The following is a 25,256-nucleotide window of genomic DNA, read 5'->3' on the forward strand; positions in this document are numbered from 1 at the left end:
CTTGCATTCTTTATTCGGCATCTATTTCATTATCTCCTATTTCCTGATGATAACATAATGTCCTTTCTTTTCCTGTTACCCAAGCACTTTACAGAACCTGTGTTGCATGCCTGTTGGCAATCATGAACAATTTGAAATTCACAGCTTCTTTTTACATGGCTTGACATCAGTTCTTCAGTATACTCTCTCCCTCACAAGTGGAATACATCTCCCACTTCCCATCGCTGTGTTACACAATGAAGAGCAGTAGCTGTTACCAGCAACAGGTTTTAAGGCAACAGATCCCTTTGTGTGCACTTGAACTGAGCCAGTGGGTGCTCCTGGTGGTCCTGGGGGCATGGACAGCCTATGCCTTTCCAGTGTTACAAGGAAACAACTCTGTTTCAATTTTTTCCCAGGGTGTGTTTTAAACAGCAATTTTAGACAAGTTGTAAAGTCTTCTGTAATCACAGCGGGTGTCTTGCAGCGTTTTGTGAGCAGTCTGAACGGGTTCTTTCGATAAGACCAGGAGATACATTCCCTAGCTCACGTCAGGCATATTTCCATATGGAAATATAAAGCCAAGCTGACATCTGCTATTAAATTTGCTGAGATAGGTTCCTCTTCACCTTGGAGACCCAAGTACCATCCAAGCATGGTTCCTCCTCTGCCAGACAGCATGCAACTCCCTCCATTTTGCAGTCATGGATCTTGGAAACATCACCATCTCTGAACTGCTCTGACTCTCCTCTCCCACCTGGTGTGTGGTTGCGCTGTATGTCATGGGCCCTCAGAAAGAGACAGAGACGTTTTCGCAAGACGATACACCCACTCTCCTTTTCCACAGCCGTCTGTTTCTTTGCTGGGAAAGCATGCCCTGCTCAGAGTGTCTGTCATCACTGCTGGTTTGGCTTGACATGGCCTTACCCTGCATCTTAGCCTTTTTGTTTCAGATATGTGGGTTGTAGCTGTATGGATACACACCACAGAGGCTTCTTTACAACACTTTCTCATAGGCAGTGACCTGACTGAATCATCACTTCCAAAGTCAACGGCAGGACCTCCAAAACCGTTACCTGAATCTATCCCTTCCCTATCTTTTTTTTTCAGTCACAAAGCAGATGCTCAGTATCTCATCCTCTCATCCCGTCATCTTCTTTGAGGTAACGGGGAAGATACAGGTACCTTATCACTGGTAACAATCAGTGACTTCTTTTCAATAGTCAGGGGGTTTGGGTCAGTGCAAGTCCACAATAAATGTCAACATTTTCTGACTGAGGAAAGTTCTCTGAGTTCAGTGATGCATTTTCTTCTCAGGTTTGACGGTTCACCAGCATAGTCTGTGAAGTGGTTAGATTTTCACTGTCGCTCCCACTCCTGCCTTATGTCCAGGCATTTTTTCCCAACTTTTCATTATTTGCTCCACAATATATTTACTGAATTGGGATTGTTGAGCATGTGTTCTTTGCTGGTATCCGTTTGCCCTACTACGAGGGATTTTTTTTTTTATCTAGACTGAACTAGTAGCTATTAGGGCTTGTTTTGCAACTTCTTGAACAGTAAAGATGAAATTGTTACTGCAGAGTAATTCTGGTTTCTTCTATGACTTCATTTTAAGAGAAGTCTTTCTGGTGTCCCAACAATGCTGAGTAGGGATCTGTGTGGATGCTAGAATCCTCAGGCATCTAAAGAAAGCATCTAGTCTGATATTTTACTTCAGTTTTCAGGTTAGAATAACAAACACAAAATTCTGAAATTCTCAGATGTCTGATTCTGCCAGTGGTCACAGTACTGGTCGAGCACAGCTACCAGATTTGCTTACTTTTCAGGCACTAATCCTGGTAGCATTCCCTGCAAAACTGCTGTGGAGGTTAACTATCTTCCAGTAGGCCCTCAGCTGCTGAAGACCACATTTTCTGTAAAAATGTCTAAAAGAATTAATATATGGATATCAGATATTGCTATGCTGAGCAAGAAACTGATGAACCCATAGCCAGAGAAGAATTATATTTTATCTGTAATATAGAGAGCAATGGTTCCTGAATTGCTAGTATGTGGAAGTTAAATGTAATATACAGTATCCTACTAAATCCCCCAAATTCTCCCTCTTTTAAGCTATTTTCAGGGAGAAGCTGTAGTATACACTTGCTAGGGTAAGTACATATTTTATTTTGTTTATGTACACATTAAGACATACCTTGTCACTTAGGTTTTTTATTGGAGAAAGTGAATAGGTCTGAAAAACACTTGTGTGACACTGCGGAGAAGGACTTACAATCTTAACCGTTTTCCAAATAGAATCCCAGAGGGAAAAAAAATTAATGTTCCATAAATTATATCATATAATGATATCACATTATATATCAGTTAAACTAGCCTTTAAACTTTAAACTGCTCTTTAAACTGTCCTACATGACTACACTTTTGTTCTAACTAAGCACCATCTTTGATATAAAAATTGTAAATAAACAGTTTTCCTGCTTGACAATCATAACTCTTGTTAGAGTCTTCTCGTAATCTACTGCACGTGACATTTTCAGAGCTTCGAGGCATGAGGCCTGAGCAGAGGGAGATTAACGTCAAGAGAGCATGGGTGATAGAAATGTCCCTTTAAGAGTACGTCCAGCTCTTGCAGCCAGGGCAGCTTTCATGGTGAATCCTCTGTTGGTTCCTAAAGCAGCGAGTGTCAGTTTGGGTCACTCTGGTCTAAGAATAGAGACTGAATAACAAGAATTTTCTGTCCATCAGGGTTTTCTGTCTCATCTGGAACATCTAGTGCTTTAGTGGGTGGGAAATACTATGGCAATAAGGAGGCAGAGGAGAAGGTCTGTAGCTGCCTACGCTTTTCCCCATGAAAGTACACCAGCTGAGTGCAATGATAGGAATATGGGAGACCTGAATAGAAGAACCCTTCTTGTCCCTTTTGAACTGGGTAAGCATGGATCTTTGGCTAGGGCACCCATTGTAGGGAACAGTGAGCAGCTGCTGCTGCTATGCAATTGAGAACTGGAGTCTATTTAGAGAAATAATTGCTTTAGTTTCCAAGATGCTCCTGGAAATAGGATCTAAATTTCTCATTATAGTCTTACCTGGCAAAATACAGTATGTTCTAAACAATAATTAAAATTCTTAAATTAAAAATTCTCAAAGAAAGTAGGTCAGTCTTCCAGGTTGGCAATGGAGAAAAGCGTAGGAACAAATAATTCTCTCATAAAAGGGAGAATATTATTCGTGTCCTGTTCTCTCACTGGAGTAAGAAATGGAACACCTGTGCTCATCTTCTCTGGAATAGTGCTTGGCACTGTATTTTTCACCTGGAGTATTCTTCCTTCGAAAGAAAAAAGAAAAAGTCAAAAGCAAAGAGAAAGAATCTGGATACCCATCCCACAGGTTATGATGTAGGGTGCTGTATTCTCTACATTTATTCCAGATAAACTGGTGTATTTCAGTGATTCTTTTTTAAAATTGCTTTTAAGGGATAGTGATTTTCAAATGCACTCGAAATAAATGTGTAGTTTTAAAATGTGTAGGCAGCTCTAGCATTTCCTTGCATCCTGTTGTTAAATGTCCATGTTCTTTCTTATGCTGATGATACTCATGAAACTTTTTCAGAATGGCAGAACTGACAGAGCACACGTGGAGGAACACAGGTAGGGTCTTTATGTAAATACACAAAAAATCATTCATATAAATATCATCTTAGAGTCACTTCCTAAATACTATCTAATACTGGGAATCAGGACATTGGTTAAGAGGTTGCTAACTCTGAGAATTAAGAATTTCTTCCCTTTTTTTGTACTTCACAACAAAGATTTTAACACTTGCAATCTCCTTTTTAAGTGTGGCAGCAAGACTAATAATATTCTTCAAGGTAGTTCAGCTGAAAAACAAACTTTCCTTATATGGCATCCAAATTCTGAATGAAACATATATACTGTCATTTTTAAATCAAATGAAAATAGAAGGCTTAGCATTTCAGGGCTTCACCTCCTTTTTGTTTCCTTTCTCCCTTCCTGTTTCTATTAGCCCAGATGGTTTAGAACCGAGAACTGCAGGATTAAACCATCAGCAACAAAAGACTTACTTCCAGAATTTTCATTTTGTTTGCACACCTGTCCTTTTAAGTTTTCATTTTTAAATGAAAATCTTACAGTGACAGTCCTCTCTTACTCTTGATGTCCACTCAACTTTTTCCAGAAGTATGGATCCCTTACAGGTCTCATGGTTCTCAGAATGAAATTAAGCCATGTGAGTGATTTTGTAAAAAACACTGTTCTTGATGAGTGAGATAATGAATTTTCAGACTTTATCTCCTAATCCACTGGTTGATGCCATGCAAAGATGTGAATATCTAGGAAGAGTGCCAGCTGGGCTTCTGCCCCACAAAGCACAATCATTCCCTTTGCTGTTTATCGCACCGAGAACCGCAGTACCATCTTCCTCTCTGTGGTGAGCCTCCTGATGTGCTACCAGCTGAACTCTGCCCCTCTGGCAAGGGGCCTTTGGGGAGTCCTGTACCATAGAGGCTAACTGTGGAGAGAGCTTTAACATCTGCTGTCTGGACTCAAGCCTTGCCCTGAGATTCCTTCAAGTGCAAGCAGACTAATCCTGCAACCTTGCTTCAAATGAACCATGTCTTCTAAGGCAAGAAAAACGCAGATAATCTCTGAGTAGACTAGGTAAAGCAAATATACGCCTTACTAATGACACTGAAAAATAGCCTCCACCTACAACACATCTTGTTCCTGTGACACTGCCTTGGGGAAGGACAGTGACAATTCCTCTTCAGTAATAGTATCAATGTTGAGTGTCAGTGGAGCTGAAGAGTTGTGTTCACATGTGTTATATCACAAAGCACAATTAAATTATTGGAAAAAGAAAAAGAATCATGGAGAATAATTGATAGCATATTCCTATGGGCCATCTCACTTATGAAATCTATTTTCATGGCCTACCTGTTTTCCACCAATGCACACAGATAACTGAACAAGTCCAAGTCTAGATAGGAGTTTCCCACTGTACCCACATCTCCTTCACCTGAAAGAGCCGAAAAGGGAAAATGTGCTGACAGTTATATGCGTAGGTTGTCCTGAACAGCCAAAATTGAAGAGAAACTAGTCTTAAACTAGTGTCAGGCCAGCTCCCTGATCTCTGCTTACATTGAAAATCTGTTCGTTTACCAGGCAATAAACTTGTTCTGTAATTTTTTTCTCATTCCCACCATCAATTTTTCCTGTCTCCGACTGCTGGAGCATATTGCAGGGGTACCTGCAGGGATTGTGAGTTACATCAGATAGCAGTGAGAGGCATGGCTGATACCTCATAGGTTTGGACTCTTCTACCGAGACTTTATTGACTGGAGTCAGAGAGCAGGTGCGAGGCACTCCCACCACAACCTGACTCAGAGTTCTGTCTGCTTTGAGTGATGCTGACAGGAGGAAGAAAGTGCCTCACAACCTGAGTAGCAAAACTGCATCAGTTTACTTGTGAGCTAAGGAAGACTCAAGAGCAGTTAATGTATAAGCAAGCTGATCTATAATTACTGTAAGAACCAGCTTGAGAGTATTTTTACTGATATAAAATGTAATAGCCATATTACATAAGCACAGCAGCAATAGTGTATCTCTAAATGGTTGCAGACTGCCTCTTTTGACAGCTGTGGTAGAAAATGGATCACTGGATGGTCATGAAATGAATATTTTCCCTAATCAGAATGGAGAGCTTTATTACCCTTATAATTACTTGTTTAGCAGTCACTTATTAATTTTTTTTTTTAGTCCATGAGCAATAAAATGGGCCTGTTTATTAAATAACATTTTAATTGGGAATCATTTTTAACTTGTGCCAAGCTCTTAATGTTTTCTTGTATGCAATTACTTAGATAAATGCTTGTGTTTCTGATAACTCCATTGACACCATCAGCCAAAGTAAGCCCTCCTTGGTACACAGCTCATATAACAGGCTCCAGATGCCTTATCTTCCCTCAAACAGCTAATTTTTAACATATTACAATGGAATATTGCTTATTTTATTAAATAGCTTTTACAGACTCCTGATAGATGCTGTGTATTTACAGCTCATTTGAATTCAAATGTACCATTTTTGCTCAGCTAAATTTCTTACTGACTGCACCGGAAAGCTTACATTTAAACAATTTCTTTGAAATTTCACATTTTCATTAAAACAGACCTCAGAGACAGTGTTGAAAAATTGTTTTGCAAATGTCTGCATACTATTTGGCCATGCATAAAACTTGTTTAAAACATTATGAATGTTGATGTAGTGTTGAGCAAATGTTTTAACTGTTGATCTCAAAATGAAATAGTCATGATCATTCTGAGGAAATGAAAAGATCTTTCTTTTCTCTCTTTCACAAAATCTGAACTTCTATGGGGTTCTTTTTGTTTGGGTTGTTTTTGTTTTGTTTTGTTTTTTCTCTTTACTCCTATGTTTTAATGAGGATCAACATCTTTAGGGTACTTGCTTGTTTACATAGAGATATTAGCACAGTCTCTTCCTTTGTCCTGAGACTGAAACTCTTGCTCAGGTCAAGAAAAGAGATGGCTATTCTTTCACTAACACTGAATGTGAGTAGATCAAACACCCTGTGTTTGTTTGTGCAAGTAGAGTCGGCCATGGAATGCACCTAATGTTGGTATAGGCATTAGGCTAATGAAGCATCCATTCTGGTAATAGCATGGGACTTACAGATTCCTTGCCCAGTGCCAGCTGAATTCAGTAAACCTTTGCAGATTTATGCTCACCAGCATTTTCGCTCTCTAAATACATATTTTCCCAATTGCCTATTTCTTCTCTGGCTTTTCTGTACAGTTTTGAGGCTAAAACTGGCCATCGTGCACAGCGATATAAATTGTCTTACAAGACTCAATTTCAAACATGGGCTTGTATTTAAGTACTTTGTCATTTTTAGGAGTGTCAACCTTGCATTCCAGAGCTATCTGGAATACTAATCATTCAAAAGTCAGTTGAATTTTACCAGGAAACTTTAGCCACTGTGAGGCATCCCTATATAAGGGAAGCTGTGTGTTCTCTGCTTTTCATGAAAACCTTTTCTTTAGGATTATTCTGGTATATGGTAGTTACCACTTCTCAGTAAACACTGGATGCATAAACCCAGTTTAAACCCAGTTTTGAAGGAAGATTGAAGTGAACTAAGGGTTCAAGCTGAGTTAAATGAGAAATACATTCTGCTCTGAAATGAACGTTTCCATTCAACTTACAGAAACAAAGGAAAGAAAAGGAAAAACCACCTGAATTTGACTGAGGACTGGCCCAACTGATGGTTTGTCTGCATATCAGATACATGAAGAAGTTTGCAAAAAATTTAGGGGTTTTCCTTGATTTTGTGCTCCAGATGCTTATTTCTGTGGCTTGTTTCTTCTCTGCATTTTCTTAGGTTGGGTTCTAGCCAGTCTTGGATGGTCCATCTCACCATCCCTTATGATTTTGCCCAAGTCTGCTCTGCTCATACTAGTATACTATACTGCATAGTAGAAGCTCTGGACACAATAAAATTACCTTTGATTCTCCAAAAGGGATAATCCTTTAACTGGCATCACTTACAAGTGAAGCCTTGTTTATATTGATAGTTCTGTGTGTTTTCTCCCAGTTTATCTCATGACAAAGGATGATGGAATTGAATACTCATTTTTTAAGAGGTTAGAAATGAGACTTGAGATCCACATCTGGATCCTGGGGCTTCTTTGGACTTTTTGGAAATTCTTTCCAACACAAAAGTGTCTCAGTGTTGAACTGATGATTCAGAATTTCCCTCGACTGCTCCCATGTACAGCAAATATTATTGTCTCTGTGACGTGCTGCCTAATTCCCAAGAGTAAGAAAAACACCATCATGTTGTTTCTGGCATTGCCAGAGCTCTTCAGAAGATTTCTAAGCTGACTCAGAGGTTAATCAACCTTAGTTTTAGGGGAGAGCTATAGTGCCACTTGAGTGCAAAAACCACAAACATTTGGGCAGCGTTGCTAAACTTCTCAAAACCCGGATCTACGCAGGTCAGTGCACAAGGAGGGAAGCAACTCAGCTCTGCTCCTGTTGGCTATCTTATGATCCTTCTCTTCAGCAGTTTCAGCTGGGAAACTCAAACTGGTATAAAATAGTCACAGCACTGAAATCTCCCTTGATAATTTAGTTTCACCCTACAATGTCTGGTTTTCTTGTTGTTTTTTTGGTTTTTTGTTGGTTTTTTTTTTTTCTGACAAAACACAGCAGAAGTTCCTCTTCTCACCCTGCTTCCTGTTCTCCCCACACAGATTTTTATCTGATCGTCCCTGTTACAGCTCTAGGAGACCTAGGTTCAAGTTCCCCATCTGCCTGCTGAGAGGAGCCTGGATTTGTAGTAAGAGAATATTGTCATTTCATTGAACTGCTGAGGTATTGGACACTCGGGGTTATTCTGTCTCTGTCTTGCCTATTAAGGCTTCAAACAAGTGAGGAAGAGGCTCAAAGCTAGGTCCTGTAGCCAAGTGCTTTTCCTGACTCCACAGGACTGCACGGGGGTTACAGGGATTCAACCAGCAGGATGCACAAGTAAACCTGAGCTTGCTCAGGCACAGGAGGGATGTCTCTGTGGATGCACATCTGCCACCTGTGGATGTCTGTGTGCAGGGTCTCTGAGTGCTGGCTGGTGGGGGGGGTAAAGCAGGGTCCTGACTTCACTGGGGAAACATAAACCAAGAGGCTGCCAGATTGAGGTGGGAGGTGAGTCTTGATTTAAGACTCTGGATTGTCCTACTAAGATACCTAAGCATATAACAGCAACATAAATGTCAGTTTAAGACCTTTTGTGCATCAGCTTACTTGACAGTTGAGTCTGAGGCTTGGACCCTGCCTATATCTGAGCTTCTTCTTCCTCTGAAAAAGCCTCCTGATGTGAAGATTGCCTTATCATGACAAGCTCAACTCAGCCGAGTGTTTGGAGGCATTCTTTAGACAAGATAAGTTTCCTTTTTATGAGAAAAGAAAGAAAAATGAGGAACACTGGTGCACTAAGGATTAATAGGAGCTTTTTTTCTTAATCTGTTTTAAACTGTAAGAGACTGCTACCATGTCTAGCTGTTCTGGTTTCAAGGAGGGAGGCAAACAATGCTTGTCAAACTTGACTCTGAAAAGATATTAGCTTTTTCTGAGGTGGTACCCCTCAGCTTCCATTGCACTGGCTTGTCCTATTTCAAATTTGTAATGAAAGAAAAAATTCTAAAGCTGGTAATCATGCGCCTTCCTTGTATAAAAACACATCTTGTTTTTATCATCAGTAACCTGTACTACACAAGAGCTCTGACACATGCATTTCAGGATAGATTAGGAATTGCCTGCTCCATTTGCATAACATTAAAATCACTGTCTAGATACACAAAATAAAATGAATACCTTCCTGATTCTCTAGTATGGGCTTGCATGAAAACGATTTTACCTTGCTTTTTCTTTTTTTTTTTTTTCATGAATGCAACAGAATAATCTACTTTATTTAGTAGATTGGAAGAGAAGGATTTGATAGCTGAGTGAGGGGACACCTATGTAATTCATTTTTCTGGCAGACTTGGACAGCGTGCTTACTGCATTTTTAAAAAAAATGGGGAAGAAAAGTGTAGCAAGAAAGCATATGGAGTGTGTGACAGCCTGGCCCTATCTGAGTCCCCATGATTCCTCACAGCTGCCAAAAGCCAACCGCTCGTCTTTCCAAACCACAGGCTCATGTGGGTAATGAATGATATGATTTCCTCTGTCTTGTGTTTTGTGTTTGTGCTTCAAGAAAAGTTACCTCCTCCAAAACTCTGCACACTCAGTTAGGTAATCAAGACAGTATTGGCTTTTCTCATCCTACTGAAGTGATTCTTGAGTGCTGGGAGAAGCATCTGGAGGCTTCATCTTCTGCCCCAAGCAGTGTTTCTTGTCATTCAGGTTTTTCTCGATTGCTTTCAGCTTTATCCTTCTTCTGACTACTAAATAGCGCCCTCGTCAACTGAGAAAAAAAAGGAAGTGGAGTTCATATAATCCGGTTTCATACTAGTATAAAATGTTTAGTATTTCACTTTCTTTGGAAAAGTAATTGCAAGGGAAACAATGCAAAATCAAGACTTTTTTTGTTGCATTTATCATCTCTAAGTGTTGGAAATAATAGATGTTTTACCAAGACAAGTAAGGCTACCTTGATCTAGAACGCATTCATATGCTGATTTCTCATTATTTGAAATAACATACAGTTTATTCTTCCAACAACCATCCTGTAGTCCACGCAAGGCCTTTCCCACTATGTTGTAACTATAAATTTCAGTCGTTTTATGACTATTATAAAATAGGTTGTTGTTTTTGACTTAAAGAAACCTTAATTCTGGATTCCAAAAGGCCAAAGATGAAAACTTTGAAACAACAAAGAAAATGGTAGAACCAGGAGGTGTTCTTGGTGAGGAGAAGCATAGGTAAGAGAACAAAGATTCTTGTTTGAAAAAGAAATTGCTGAATGATGGAGGCAAGTTGCAAAGGCCCATTGAATATCAAAGCTTATGTTCTGGTAGGTAGTGAGAGATTATAGGCCAGAAAGAATTAAAAAAAACCAAACTCAGATTAATTCCTTTTTTGAATGATGGAATGAATTGTGGATGAAGGTATTAAGAAAATATTTCAGTTGGCTAAAGGGGTAGGCAAGCATGATGAACTTTGCATCCATATTCTGAATGAACATGAACTGCAGCTTTTCATGATTCAAAGAAAAAATTTTGCAGTAGTCAAGACACAAGGGGATGAGAACTCAGGGTTAGCTGTTACCACTGTTGGATGTATAGCCAAAATAAGTTTTAGAAATGTGAAAGTTTTCAAATATTTGCCATAGTCTGAATGTGAAAAACATTAGAGAGTTCTGAGTTGAGGATGAAGGGTTTGGATGACAGTGTGAGAAAAGAGGCAGGATGCTGATTTGCTGTACTCAGAAGGAGGTCGTGGTCAGAACTCAAGGGAGAGAAATTACACCTGTTTCACTTGGCCTTAAGAGAAATATTCTGAAAGGCATATTAGAGAAGGCTGAACTTTTAGTTTGGACAGAAAATTACAGAAACCAGACAGGAAAGTCTGGTTGATCAGTCTGTCAATATGGAATTATTAGCTGAAATTTACACCTTGCATCTTCTTACTTTGGAGGAGGAGTAAGGGCAGGAGAGGTTTAGGACAGATCCCAAAAGCCTGCCCCCAAAATATGATTAAAGGACAAGAGGGACTTCCAAAACTCATGATGAAACTAAGAGGAGAACATAAAGTCAGCACTGGTTTTGAAGTCAGTAAGAGAAAGGAGATAATGCTAAAGGATGCAAACAGGGTAAGAAGGAAAAGAATAAGCGAGTTTGGGCTCTGAAAATTGGCTGTTAAGTGATCATTAGAGATTTTGACCTGAACAGCTGGGGGTGGTGGGGAGAATATCACTATATCTTTGCCCATACTGATAATACTTCACAGGCATCTGCTTTCAGCCACTGTGTGAGACAGAATATTGGGTTAGATGGTCCTTTGATCAGACCAAGTTCAGCTGTTCCTAATTTCAGTGGAGTAAAAGGTGCAGAAACTAGATTAGACACTCTTAGGGTGGAAATGGAATACAGGAAATCTTATCAGTGCTGGCAGACAGTACACTCAATGTGCTCAGATATGAAGGGGAAATGTAGGAGGTAACTAGCCAGGCAAGGGAAGTCAAGGATGGGGAGAGCCTGCTGCAGAATTGACGTGGGAACAGGGGAGACGGATTAACACAAGTAATGAAGGGAGTAAGACTGGGTGTGAGTGAGACTGAGGGAAGATTTAGTGGATGGAGTTACTGGGGAAACTGGAAGAATTAAAGGAAAATAACTGGAAAATTCCTGTGTCTGTGGGAGTGGTGAAGGAAGGTAGCAGAACATGAAGGAAGCAAGCAGTGTTATTGGGACTGTGGAGTGTTCACCTCTGCACGAACAGGGATAGCACAGTGAAGCACAGTTGAAGTCATCTGCTATTTGCCACCCATTTTATTAACAAAAACATGCAATATAAGGAATTTTATGCACTTACAACTTGCAATTCTTTGGTCAAACAGCTGTACACAGTGGTGACCAACTGCTACAGTAGCCTCAGAATAAGTAAAGAAAGTATGATTCCCTTGGTGTTTTGGGCTTACCTAAAGGGTTGCCAGATGGGTCCCTCTTCCACTCACCCTGGGGTCTGCTGGGTGGGTTCCCCTGCCCAGCAGGAGCAGCAGCCATGACCAACTTTTCCTCCACTAAATCTCCACCTCTCTTATCAGTGGGAGACTTAGTGCTTAGTCTTGAGCATTCTCACTCAAGAGTTCAGAAATCCAGGGCACAAAATGGATTGACCCGTATTTGAAGGTGTGCATTATACTTAACAATTTCACTGGAAAAAGTGTTTTTGGGGACTACTTCCTCCCAGATGGCCTAACTGAATTTTGGAAGCCTGAGCCACCATACACTGGCCTTCCTTTAAGCAGTCTGAAAATTCCATCCTAGCCAAAAATAGCAACCTGATGGCAACCTAGCCCTAACAAGAGTATCTTAATTAGCCACACAGCAGTCAATCAAAACTCTGTAAAATACACTGATATCTCAACCTACTTGGGGAATACAAATGTCAAAGTAGTCGCAAAAATGTATCAGATGAATTGGAAGATGTTTTCACCTGGAAATACTGGAGATTGAAAATAGAGGTTTCCCCTCAAAAGCCAAACTCAGCAGACAGCTCCTTTTGTTTAAGTATTACTGCAGTAGGAGAGAAATGAGAATCCTAATTACATTTTTTAGAGGGCAAAAGTAGTTTTTATTACTTTAATTAGTTATACATTTATTCATAAGATAAATTAAAAGGTGTGTACGTTCATGAATCTTTTTATTTTCCCTGCCTTAATCTAGTTACTTAATCTGAAGTTACTTTATTTTTGTAAAGCATCTCTATTCTTAAATGTTCAAAATGTGACAGTCGTTCTCATCCGTCTTTCTTTTCCAAATTCTTCAGGGAAGAAAAGGTACTGACAGAATAAACATAAAGGGGTTTTATTAGTTTGTTTGATTTTGTATATTTGAATAACATTCCTAACTTTGCTTTCCTATTATTTTTTTTTTTAAATATTACCATTTTCAGTCTGAGATCTATGAGGCCAAATTCTCACTTATAATTGATCATACTAGCACTCTCATAGCTGGCTAGTTTGCATTAATAAAGTGTTGAATTTATTTATGTTTGGAAGTGGAAAGCTTGGGGTTTATTTTTGGTTGTTTTGGGTTTTTTTAACTTGTAGTGGCAATGACAAGAACAACAAGTGTTAGCAAAAGCTTTTGTATTGAACAACAAGTGTTAGCAAAAGCTTTTGTATTAAACAATTTCTACATGTATTTGTAATAGAGAGGAAAAAATATGAAAATTGGCAGATTACAAAAATGCTGAAGTTCTGAAATAATGGTCAGATTCTTATGGCCTCTTATTTCAAAGTCAGGCCATCAGTTGCAACCGAACAATAGTTAGGACACAGAGCTTTCAGATCACAAAACAGGTCCCAGGATTCCCTGGAAATTTGTCCCTTTTGTTTAAACATGCGCACAAAGAAATACTTCAAGAAGCTAAAAATAACAAAACAGCAGAAAAAATAATGAGGAATATTGATGGCTTCAGATGAGTTCAGCAAGCATCATCATTCTGATTAAAAAACTGGGTCATATATGTGGATGTTTCCTATACTTTATTCAGCAGATGTGAGTGATAGAATTTTTTGAACCTCATATGCAGCATTTTACATGATCAGTTTGACTTTCTTTTTTTAAAACCCTGAGCCCCATAACTGTTGGAGGCAAGCAAGAAAAGTGTTCTCATTTGCTATATAACCACTTTTATCCAATTATGAGACAAACTTTTCCTCTATGTAAGAATAAGTACTTATTGATTTAAGAAGAAACAGGCATATTGATCCAAAGGGAAAATACACTGTACATGTTGATCAATATTTACCTTGCAGGACAAAACATCCTGGTATTCACTTCAAGGCATCAATATATGCATACTACTGGATGTTCGTGTCATTAAGTCAGGTAACTGGGCTAGATCTCCATCTAACATTATAAACTTTCTTAATGATTATTTTTCTAGTCAAATATTAGTCTCTACAGGGAAGAAGGAGTTAGAGAACCAGAAAAAGAATAATTGTTCACCTCCTTTGAGATAAATAATGCTTTTCATTAAACTCAGCTGATGCCTATCAAGAGCCACTAGACTGATTATATAAGTACTGAGCAATACTCCAAATTCCTCCTAAAAGTATTTACCTGTACCAAGGTAAAATTGGAAATCTAAGCATAAACATTTGAAGATATTTAGGTGCCTGTCTTTTAACTAGCTCAATGACAGTTAGCTTGTATGAGAAGGAGATATTTCCTTTTAATTTCCAAGGATGGAGCACATCTGAGTACCCAGGATACCTTCAAAAATCCTGTACAGTCCAGGCATCACCAGCTCCTCTCTCTTGCAGCCTCGCTGCAGGCCAGGCGTTTCTTCTGGCTAGAATTCATTGACATAGAGCTAACCATAAATTATACAAAGATAAACTAATTATAGTGTAATGGGGCAGTCATGGTACACATTTTTTTTCTCTGACATTTCTTTTCTGTCCCATAATAGCTCTAACACTGGGTTAATCATTTTTATTTAAATGTTTTCTTTATGGCTAATTTCACCCTAATATCACCCATCTCCATCTTGAGTCTCCTGAGGCGCTTGCTATGAAGGACACACCCAGGGAAGGGGTAGGCATGGGACAAAGAGAAGCTATGACAGCTGCATAGTTTATGTGTATTCTTGACATGAGCAACACCATAATAACAATGTATAATATATACGTTGTTTCAGAACAGAATAAATAAAGTAACCCTCCCTTCAAACCACCTTTATTACATCCTCCCCTAGGGAATAAGCGGTGGGTCCTTCCTGTATGGCTTTGCCCAGGTGGGACACTTCCTAAGCCTGCCTGTAGCTGGAATTCATATTTAAATTCTCATCACCTTGTGTCTCAGTCACCTTTCACCTTGTCTCCCACCCTTGTCAGATACAAGCCTGTCCTCTCCTGTTCATGTCCATTCAAAATGCTGAAAACATCATTGCCTTACCACATGGTTTGGGGAGTTTTTATCTGCTCTGGGCTCTCCTTCCTTGGTTTAATCTAATACTTACTTACAGTCCTTCTGCTGGAAAGGTCTCATATCCTTGACCACTCTCCCCAGCCTGCTCATTCTCTTTTCAAATCATCACTTTCCTCTTGCAGGGCTGGGAAGGATGTGTCTGTATGTACTATCCCAGATAATTTATTTTCTCCCTTGAACCTGTTTTTAGCTGTGGGATAACAGAAACCATACAAATAATACAAAACTTGATAACAACTGCAGTGACTCTGTGCTTCAATCCCTGGCCTATTTATTTGCCTGATAGAATCTCACCTCTTCCTTGGGTTCCCTGAGCTGTGTGTAGCTGCTGGTTATCCATTGTCTGACTAAATATGGGTCACGAATTGTTTGCACACTGCCACATGTGATGGAGTCCTAGACCCTGAGTGGTATCTGCTTGTTTTTAGGTAATGCAAATAATAGAAATTATCCAAAATACAGCTTTTGAGAAGCCCAGCCTTCAAAAGCTGCTTACCTGCCAAAGGGACATGCGTGCATCTGGAAGAAGGGAAAAGACACTATGTTCTCTACCTAATGCTGTGCATCAACTGGTGCAAACAGCTCTACTCTAAGAGTCAGACAGTTGTGTTGGTATCTTCAAGCTAGCGTCAGGCTACATGGCAAGGTTCTGGTAGTGGGGAAACTGCAGAGATGCCTTCTGTGAGCTGTCCCTTGTCACATAGAGCCAGTTCCAGCCAGGCAAAGCTAAGGCCATCAACAGTGCTGGTGGCAGCTCTGCTAAAACATATTTAAGAAAGGGTTGAAAATGCTGTGCAGCAGCTGTGAGCAAATGTGAAAGAAGCAGCCCTGCAGACACCAAGGCCACTGAAGAATGAAGGGGAGGTGCTCCAGGTGCTGGAGCAGAGATTCCCCTGCAGCCCAGGAATAAACACATGGTGAAACAGGTTGTCCTCTTGAAGCCACCAGAAGATCTCAGTGGTGCAGATATCCACCCTGCAAACCATGGAGGACCCTATGAAACAGTGGGTGGATGTGCCCCAAAGGAAGCTGCACTTCATGGAGAGCCCATGCGGGAGCAGCCCTCTGGTATATCCTGTGAGGGACCCAAGCTGGTATAGTCAATTCCTGAAAGACTTCAGCCCATGGGAAGGACCCATGTTGGAGAAGTTCATGAAGTCCCTCCCATGGGAGGGAGTCCTCACTGGAGCAAGGGAACAGTGTGAGGAGGAAGTAGCTGCAGAGATGAAGTGTTATCAACTGACCACAAGCCCCATCCCCCATCCTCCTGCACCACTCAGGGGGAAAAACATAAAAGTGTTAGGAGTGGAACTGAGCCTGGAAAGAAGGGCATGCATAAAAGGTATTTTTAGGTTTGAGGGTTTTTTTTTTTATTTCTTACTGTCCCTTTCTGTTATTAATTGACAATAAAGTAAATTCATTTCCCCAAGTTGAGTTTGTTTCCCCCATCATGGTAGTTGGCGAGTGTGCTCTGTGTCCTTCTCTTGACCCATGAGCTTTTTCACCGTATTGTCTTCCTATGACCTGCTGAGAAAGAGGAGTAAGGGACTGGCATGATGGGCACCTGCCAGTCAGATAAGTTAAGTACATCACAAGCTCACAGCTGGCTTGTCATCTGTCTGGCTCGATGAGAAGGCAGAGAAGCTTCAGTCTGCCCCACAGACATCCCCTTATAATGGAATCCTTTATCACTCTTCCAGAAATTTTCAAAATGTTTATGGTGTTCTCTGAATACCCATGGGAAATGAAAAAGTGTTAACAAAGTCATTTTCTCCAAGGAACTGTGGTACAAAGAGACTGAATGGTTCACTAAACTGCACAGTGAACACTGTCCAAACCTCTAGCTTGGACTGCAGCAGTAATTTCCAGAGCTTGCTTTATTGCTCTGTTCATTATAGAAGACAAATCCCTTTGGATTCCTTAACAGAAACTCTTAAGTGCCATAAACAAAAAAGGTTTGGAACAAGTGACAGATATCCCAACAATCACAATGACCACTCAGACTACAATGGCACTCTGACCACATACCTGTCATCATTAACTATAAATAAGTTCAGAGAGATGTACCCTCCCAGCTATATTGAAATATGTTGGAATAGGAAGGCACAAAGATAAGCTTACTTAAAATGGGTTTGTTTTTCCAGACTCAGGATATTTGGCACATATGTGCAGCAAGTATCAGAAGATATAATTCATCACTAGATGTACCCAGAGATAGTCTCCTGAGCAAGGTGGGACCTGTAGAAGATGACAGACTTCATAGACAACAGTGTTATTTTCTAGGGCCAAACAAGTGTACTTACTATAAAGTTATTAAAACTTATTAAACATACTGTTAATAGTTTATTCTTTCTGAAAATTTAGTGTAACATAATTCTGGATCTTTGTAGTCTGAATTCATTAGAGCTTTGTGATTTGAAAAAAAATAGCCAAGAGACGTTAAGAAATGGATTTAAAAGAAAAAGAGAAAGTAAACCTCCATGATCAATATGTCAGTTCATTAACACAACTCTCCATTGCTTTCCGCTTCTTAGTAGACAACACTGAAATTACAACAGACTTGTTTCATTTCACCTTTGCCAGAAAATCCAACAGATATCTACATTTTTCAATCTATCCATATGAATTTTTAGGGAGTAACCATATGAGTAGTTGAGGAAGAGGATGAGCTGTCCACTTGCCAGACAACTATCACTTTAAATTTCTAGTGTCTTCCTTATTAAGTCAAGATTAAGGCCAAGCAAAAATGAACGTATACCTTTTTCCTGCTTCTAGCTACTTTCTTGGGTAGGATCAATTTTGGCAGTAGTCCCTCAAAAGAAGCCTTTGTCAACTCTTAAACAACTTTATTAGTGAAGAAATGCCTGATTAACAATGTTGATCTTGAAATAGATCCAGTGTCTGTCTAGGCTAAGGAACATCTTCATCTCTGCTGGGTAGACTAGGTCCTAGCCACAGTGGTCTTAACCCTGTAAACAGACAGCTGTAGCACCTCCACGTAATGTATGCAAAGAAAAACCCCAAGCACCCAAATTCTTTGAAATTCAGATGCAATGGATAGCCAAAGGAAGTGTGATAAACTCTTTTAATTCAGCCCCTTTTGTATATATAAAAAAGTTTTACCTCATTTTTACAAAACAAAAATTACTTGAGAAATTTAAACTGAAGTACAGCTATAAGTTAGGAAGGGATCAGAAGAACTAACATGCTAGGACATTTCTCTTTTTAAATTTAATGATGTCTGAAAAACAGACATCTAACGTTTCAAATCACAGGCTCTTGACCAAACCCCACTGCTGAAGTAAGGTCAGCCAGAACAGGTTGCCCCAGACCAAGTCCAGTTGGGTTTTGAATATCTTTCCAGATGAAGACCCCACTCTCTGGTAAACATGTTCCAATATTTGAACACACTAAAAAAAAGTACTTCCTTGTGTTCAGGTGAAATTTCCATTACCCCCTGTCTCTTGCCCTGTCAGTGAGTACCACTGAGGAGGACCTGGCTGTCTCTTCTTTCTTGTCTCCCATCAATTATTTAGACACTGAGATTCCCTTAAGCCTTCCCTTCTTCAGGCTGGACAGTCCCAGCTCCTGCAGCCTTTCCTCATAGGAGAGGTGTTCTAGTCCCTTCATTGTCTTTGTTGTCCTGTGTTGGAGTCTGCATGTTTTCTCTCATGCCTGATCAAAGAATTCTGTAAATCCTAGTACAGAAATGATTGTGGTCCTGTTCTGAGGCATTTTAAGTAACAGAATCACAGAATCACAGAATATGATGAATTGGAAAGGACTCATCATTGGAAAGGATCATCAACTCCCAGCCTGGCACAGGACACCCCCAAGAGTCACACCATGTACCCGAGAGTATCATCCAAATTCTTCTTGAACTCTGTCAGGTTTGGTGCTATGACCCCGGGGCACATGTTCCAGTACCCAGCCACCCTCTGGGTGAAGAACCTTTTTCTAATAACCAGCCTAGACCTCTCCTGACACAACTTCAGGATATTCCCTCAAGTCCTGTCAGTGTTCACCACAGAGTCCCTCTGCTTCCCCTCTCAAGGAAGCTGAAGCCTGCAGTGAGGTCTTTCCTCAGTCTCCTCTTCCCCACACAAATAATCTTAAATTTATAACTCTGACTAAAGCATATCTGTTCTCAGTTCTGTTGGAAATCTAGAATAACTATTAGATTTTGGTAGCTGTCTCCAGATGTAAATGGAAGTTAAATTTTATGTATGTTCTATGTAAAAACAGTTACAAAAAAACATAAGCATAAACTAGACTTATCAATTAAAATAGCTGAAGCAGCAAAACTTTTTCCATAGGCCACATTGGCCATATTTCAAAACAGAGAGACAGAATTTTCATTTCAGTTATATTAGACTAAATCCTACACGCCATGTTTTTATATACAGAGTAATGGCTGGGTGGTCTTTGAAGCAAGAAGTGTGATTCTTGCAACTCTAGTTCTGTGCTAGCTGAGGCTGCTCTTGCTGACATTAGTGTCATAGTCTTCTGTAGTCAGAACTTTGTTATTGCAGAAGAAAATTGTGTCCTTCTCTCGACCCCTGACACGAAGGCATTACTGTAGGTAGCCAAGTCCCTGACAAGACTGATTAGTCTGTGATCAAGAATGAACCATTTTGCTCAACAGACTAGGCAATTCATGTTTATATATATATATATAAACCAGCACCTCTGTGCACTACCTAAACGTAATTAGCAATAACTACAGTGTGTCTACCCTATGAAACTGGAGTGCTGGTGTGGCTGGTTTCTGTCTCTGCCATACTTGTCCTATAGGCAGACCTACTGGTCAATTGTTTCTCCAATATATTCTTCAGGTTACCAAAGCCATCCGAGTCAAAATGCCAGAGATCAGCCAGCAAAACAAGGAGATAATGGGCTGGATGTGAGTGAGAGCTCCTGATTTTGTCCTTGGTCTGTGATTAGCTTTGGTCCAGATGTGACTATGAGCAGGATGCTTTTCAAACAGACATGATAGAATGTGTGGGACTGATGATGTCCTTGCTTTGCCCCCTCTGAAGTGTCTTGTGTATGTGTGCATGTATGCTCTCACATGAGAGCAAGGAACACCCATAACCAGAGTGTTTAATTCCACTAAAACGGTAAATACATATAAATTTGAGATGCTCCTTGCTGAATAGCAAGTGTGATTCAACTTCATTGTTACACATCAGTCAATCAACAGTCATATAATATGCACCTGTCCTTGATGACAAAAATGTCTGCAGTCACATTTCCTTACTGTAAAATATTCTTCTAGCATAAGAAACAACCCCCAGCCAAACGAAAACCCACAAACTAAAACCCATCTCTTTGTATTTACTATTCCTAAAAAGGAAAGAAGTTAACAAAGCCATTGATGATAAACTGTTAGTTTTTCTCTCCTTTCACCCAAACACACATTAATATCTCACATACCTGATCATCTGTCATCCACATTTCCTTGTATTATTAAAGCAATTATTTCTCTTGTGTTTGTGTTACTCTCCATAACACAGTAAGAATTTGTCTGGCCTCTTGGTAAGAAACTCACAACGAAAGAATGGAGAGGCTGAGGCACAGAAAATCATAAGGAGGGGCTTCCTAATTGTAAAAAGAAGACTTAAGAGAAGTTAGTGGAAAATACACAAACTGGAGAGAGCAAGAGACTTGTGGTTGAGTTCAGGGAGGTCAGTTGGTGAAGAAAAGTTATGTAGGAAAAAAAGTGTGGAGGCAATTGCCTGAAACACTTGTAAAAGGTGAATAATAAGTGTGTCGCAACAGTGGTTGAGAAGTCTGCATGACAAGGCAAAGAGGAAAATTATGCGAACAGACCAATGGGAAAAAAAAGAAGATTTTGATGGTAATATATCCCATGATATGTAAGGAGAGGAATCCATGGGATTCTGAGATGCTTTTGAGGTAAAAGCCCTAGAGCTTCACTAAGAGGTGACAGAGTTCTTCACTAAAGTTAAAAAATCTGAGACTACAGTTTAATGGATCAAAGATTCTAACCAAAGAAAAATCTATTACATATTAGACATTATGTGGAATTGGAGCAGTAAACTGTATTTCCTATGTTGTCTTCAAATAGCTGCCGACCAACTGTTTAGTGTGAGGTCCATTATATTTTCTTAAGCACTTCTGGCATTGCAAAGTGTGAAGAGCCTTCTGAGAGCAAAATTATCCTGCGGGGGGTTTCTCAGGGTGAGAGAACAGCTATGATAAGGATTGTGAAACAACCTGGTCATACTTAGAATTATAGGAGAAAGCATGGTTTGGGGGAGATTTCTGGCTGTAGAAGAAAACATCCACTACCCTTTTGTGCCTGTGGAAACTTAACATATTTCTGATAAATCTTCACTATCCTCATCTTAATCAGAATTTATATTTTGCGAACTGAATGAGAACTACTCACCCAGTAAGTTCACAATCCCGCAAGCAAACCCTCTGGACACTCTGCCAAGGCAATTCTCTGAATAATTAGGACTAAAACATATTTTTTTTTGGTGGGAAAGCGAGAGAAGTACCTGCCTGGCACACTTCAGCTGTTGAACCTAATATACATGCTCTGTGTTTAACACTTTTTTATTGGTTCTAAATTTGCAAAAATCTTCTGTTGTACTTTTGTATTTAATTATCAGCACCTGCCTGGTAATGGACTGAAGCAGCACGAATGTGGCATGCTGTCCGTTTTGAGGATTCAGGTTGGTAACACTGTTGTAGGAAAGCAATAAATGGTAAATGATAATACACAGCAGTAGAAATACAGTACCTCCTGCACTAACAATTTCTATTTGTATTTAAGAGTAAATCTGAAGGAAACCATTCACTATTCAGCCTTGTTAGATACTTTCCACAATAAATCTGATAACAACAAAGAAGTCTCTGTAGTAGATTTCACCTGCGATAAGATTTAGCTGGCAGTGAATCAGACAACTACAAGGCCATTCTTTTTTTTTTTTTTGGCCACACCTGTCTCCACCTTATATCCTTTACAACCCACTTTGGTTCATCCAAAACTCTCAATAATGTCAGTAGAAACAGTGTAAGAAAAGGGTTGTAGAATCTGGCTCCTCAGGTAAAGTGCCAAAGTGTATATCTGCAACTATCCCTTAACAGATCTTTTCAAAATAGTTCAGGGCTTGGCAAGCATCATTAGGACAGTGGAGGACAGTGGACCTCCCTTCAGAATGCCCAGTGCTGTTCTCCCATCAAGAAACTTGCTGTACATGAGAGCAGTCTGCCACCAGTGAGTTCAGTGCTGCCATGGTTGTACTGCTGATCCTTCTTCAGGGCACCAGCCGTAAAAGGATCTTCCACACCTTCTACTAAGTGCAGAGATCTCCAATGAACTGTTAACAAACCTAAATGCCTTGGGTTGCAGAAGATCCCTTACAATTCACAAGATTGGACTTCAGCAGGCTCAGCTCACATGTTGAGCAACTCAATTCTGACCTTAACATTTGTATCAAATGTTTAATGTGACATCGTGGCTTGTGCAGTGTGAAACTTGCCTTAATAAATGCAGGCCAAATTAGTTACCCTTGGTGCACTGGAGTGCAGGGACCCTGTGGCAGCTGAAGCACAGGAGAGCAGCAAACAGCTGCTGAAAAAGCCATTCCCCAGTGGAGTGTTGGTCCTTTTACCTCAAAATATCCAAAGGTATGTATCTGTGGAAAATTGCTGTGTTCCCTTGAGTTAATCAGCTTCCGCTTTTGGAGAAGGTGTCACCACCTATATTCCTGGTCCTGCTGAGTCTGAACTTTTCGCGATTCCCTGGAGAAAGGTACTATCATAAGTACATGGTGGTACCTTTTAATGGATCTTTTTGTGGATATTTTTTAAATCTCTTTTTTCTGCCAGGGTATGATTCCACTGGCTAAATGCACTTGAATCCCTGTATGCAAACATGCTGGAAGACATGAGGGTCTTCTGGAATAAATATGAGAAGAATTTTACTCCAAGTTTCAACACTATCAAATCCATAAAGTCTACTTATAGGAGAAAGAGGGTTCTGCATCTCTTTAAAGACAGAGTGTGAAAAATCAAAAAATTGACAAGGACTAGGTATACCTGGTTCATCTCAAGCATATCCAGATACTATCCTAGTTGTACTATGCAATCACGTCTGCAGAGCCTTTCTGAGGGAAGGAGTGACTGAAATAAATCCCCAGGTATAGTCTTGCCGCTTCTGTTCTAAAAGAAGCCCATCTTAGCCTCGGAGACCTAATTTTGCTGTACACTACAAACTTTTACAAAGTAGTAGACAATTTCAAAGAGCTTGTGTTCTAAGCGTCTGATCTCTCCCATGCTTGCTTAACTTTTTGGCTCTGAATTGTCCAGTTTAAGTCAATGAGATTGCTCACATGCATAAAGTTATGTCTAATTTTTTTCTCATATGAGAGCAAATATAAAGATAGGATGTGAGAAAGGAAGTTTATTATCCTCATCTTGCCGACGAGGAACTGAGGCACAGGGGGGAAAAAAAAAAAAAATCCTCCACTCCACAGAGTGTATATCTGCTTAATTACCAAGCATGAGTAATTTCCATCAGGTTTGCCGTGCCCTCTGGTCTGAAGCGTAAGCATTTCAGTGACTGCCTCTGCCACTGATTTCAAGTAAGTTGCTTAAGTTCTGCTCCGGTGGTTAAATTCAAGTGCTTAAAAAGCGCGGGACGCGAATGGCTGGGTTGAAGTACAGGAGGATGATCTGAGCCATTAGCCTGAGCTCTGGATGGAGCGTTACAGGTGGATGTGTGCAGCTGACGCTCTGTGACTCCCGGCCGGTGCCCGCCGCGCTGGGAGACCCGCATGAGCCCGGCGCCGGGAGCGCCCGGCGGGGCGGCGCGGAGCCCGGCCGCTCTCCCGCGCCTCCAGCTGCGCGCAGCCGGCGGGGCGCCCCGGCAGCAGGTACCTCGACAGGTAAAACCCCTCCGCTCCCTCGCCGTCCCAGGCACGGCCCCGACGCCGGCCCTGCTCCCGGCGGGGTGGGGGCGTGCGCGGGTGCGGAGCGGGCGGGGGCCGCTCGGGGCGGGCGGGAGAGAGCGGGAGCGGCGTGGGAGGGACCGGGCGCGGAGTCACCGCCCGCGAGGAGTGCCGGCACATGGAGCGGCGCCGCCGCAGCTGCCGCCCGCCCCGGCGCTGGCCACGGCCCCAGCCTCGGCGGAGCAGGTACCGCGGGGCGGGGGGTCCCGGGCGGGCACCAGCCCCAGCCGCCGGGGTGGCGGGTCAGCCCCGGGAGGCTGCGGTGCGCGGGTCAGAAGGGGTTGACGGTAGCGCTAAGTGTGAGACTGCGGAGTCCTGTCCTCCTATCCCATCCCATCTATTTCTTCCTTTCCTCTACGTCCCACCCGCTTCTTTTTCTTTTTCTTTTTTTTTTTTTCTTCTTTTTGGTTGAAAACATTGAGCCGCAGCTTGGGTGTAAATCCAGGCGTTTTGGAGCGCTTCCTTAAAATTTTAGAGATGAGGAGCTGGCCGGGAAGGGGGTGTCCATTGATTCAAGTGCGGACCGGTGTTGTGTTCGCCTCCTCGAGTCAGCCACAGCACTTCGGTTCATTCAAAGCCCTAGTTCCAATTGCTTGCGCCCGTAGTTTGCAGAGGGGAGGCAGATACCGAGGTTGTCAAAACTATTAGGAAATATTAAAATTAGCAGCCCCAATGCGCCTGAGGGGAACATGGTATTAGAGAAGTTGCTGACTTCCGAATAGCGGTGCCACGAGAAGTTTTCCTTCTTGCCATACAGCCTGTCACAGCTGGAGGTTCTCTTTCACCCTGTTCCGCAAAGTTACCCTCTCTGTGAAGGGACGGTTTCGCTCCGTAGTCGTTGTTAAAGAAGATGTGCGTAGTTAGAAACTGTGTTTGTGAAGAAACGAGTTCCCACTGCAGCAGTCCGTTCTAAGGAAACTTTAAATTTTGTGCTTGAAGAAACCTGATTACTACTTGGATTACTTTTCTACCTTGGTTTAGAAGGTATGGTAATGCTGCCAAACGTTGTGCAAAGTATTCTACTTTCAACATTGTTAAAAGTTAATAATACTGTGTCAGAAAATTTTGTAGTGTATGATTGCAAATTATCTCAAAA

The 25,256-nt window shown here is 40.9% G+C and overlaps 1 protein-coding gene across 7 annotated transcripts in view; it reads left to right on the plus strand.

Moving 5' to 3' along the window:
• The window catches only part of IKZF1 (IKAROS family zinc finger 1), a 106,409-nt gene that overhangs the window by 14,444 nt on the left and 66,709 nt on the right, over nucleotides 1-25,256 (plus strand). Inside the window, exon 1 of one of the 7 annotated variants that reach the window (XM_027878972.1) lies at nucleotides 24,274-24,346. The exons of 5 other annotated variants lie outside the window; for them this stretch is intronic. The gene's annotated coding sequence lies outside the window, so the exon portion shown is untranslated. Of the gene's footprint in view, nucleotides 1-24,273; nucleotides 24,347-24,920; nucleotides 25,145-25,256 lie in introns of those variants that run through there. One more of the 7 variants, XM_027878971.1, reaches the window with a different exon arrangement.

This window comes from Empidonax traillii, unplaced genomic scaffold (genome assembly GCF_003031625.1).
Source record: "Empidonax traillii isolate 1590-97213 ecotype Southwest subspecies unplaced genomic scaffold, ASM303162v1 scaffold48:size2401408, whole genome shotgun sequence".
Classification (NCBI taxonomy): Eukaryota; Metazoa; Chordata; class Aves; order Passeriformes; family Tyrannidae; genus Empidonax; species Empidonax traillii.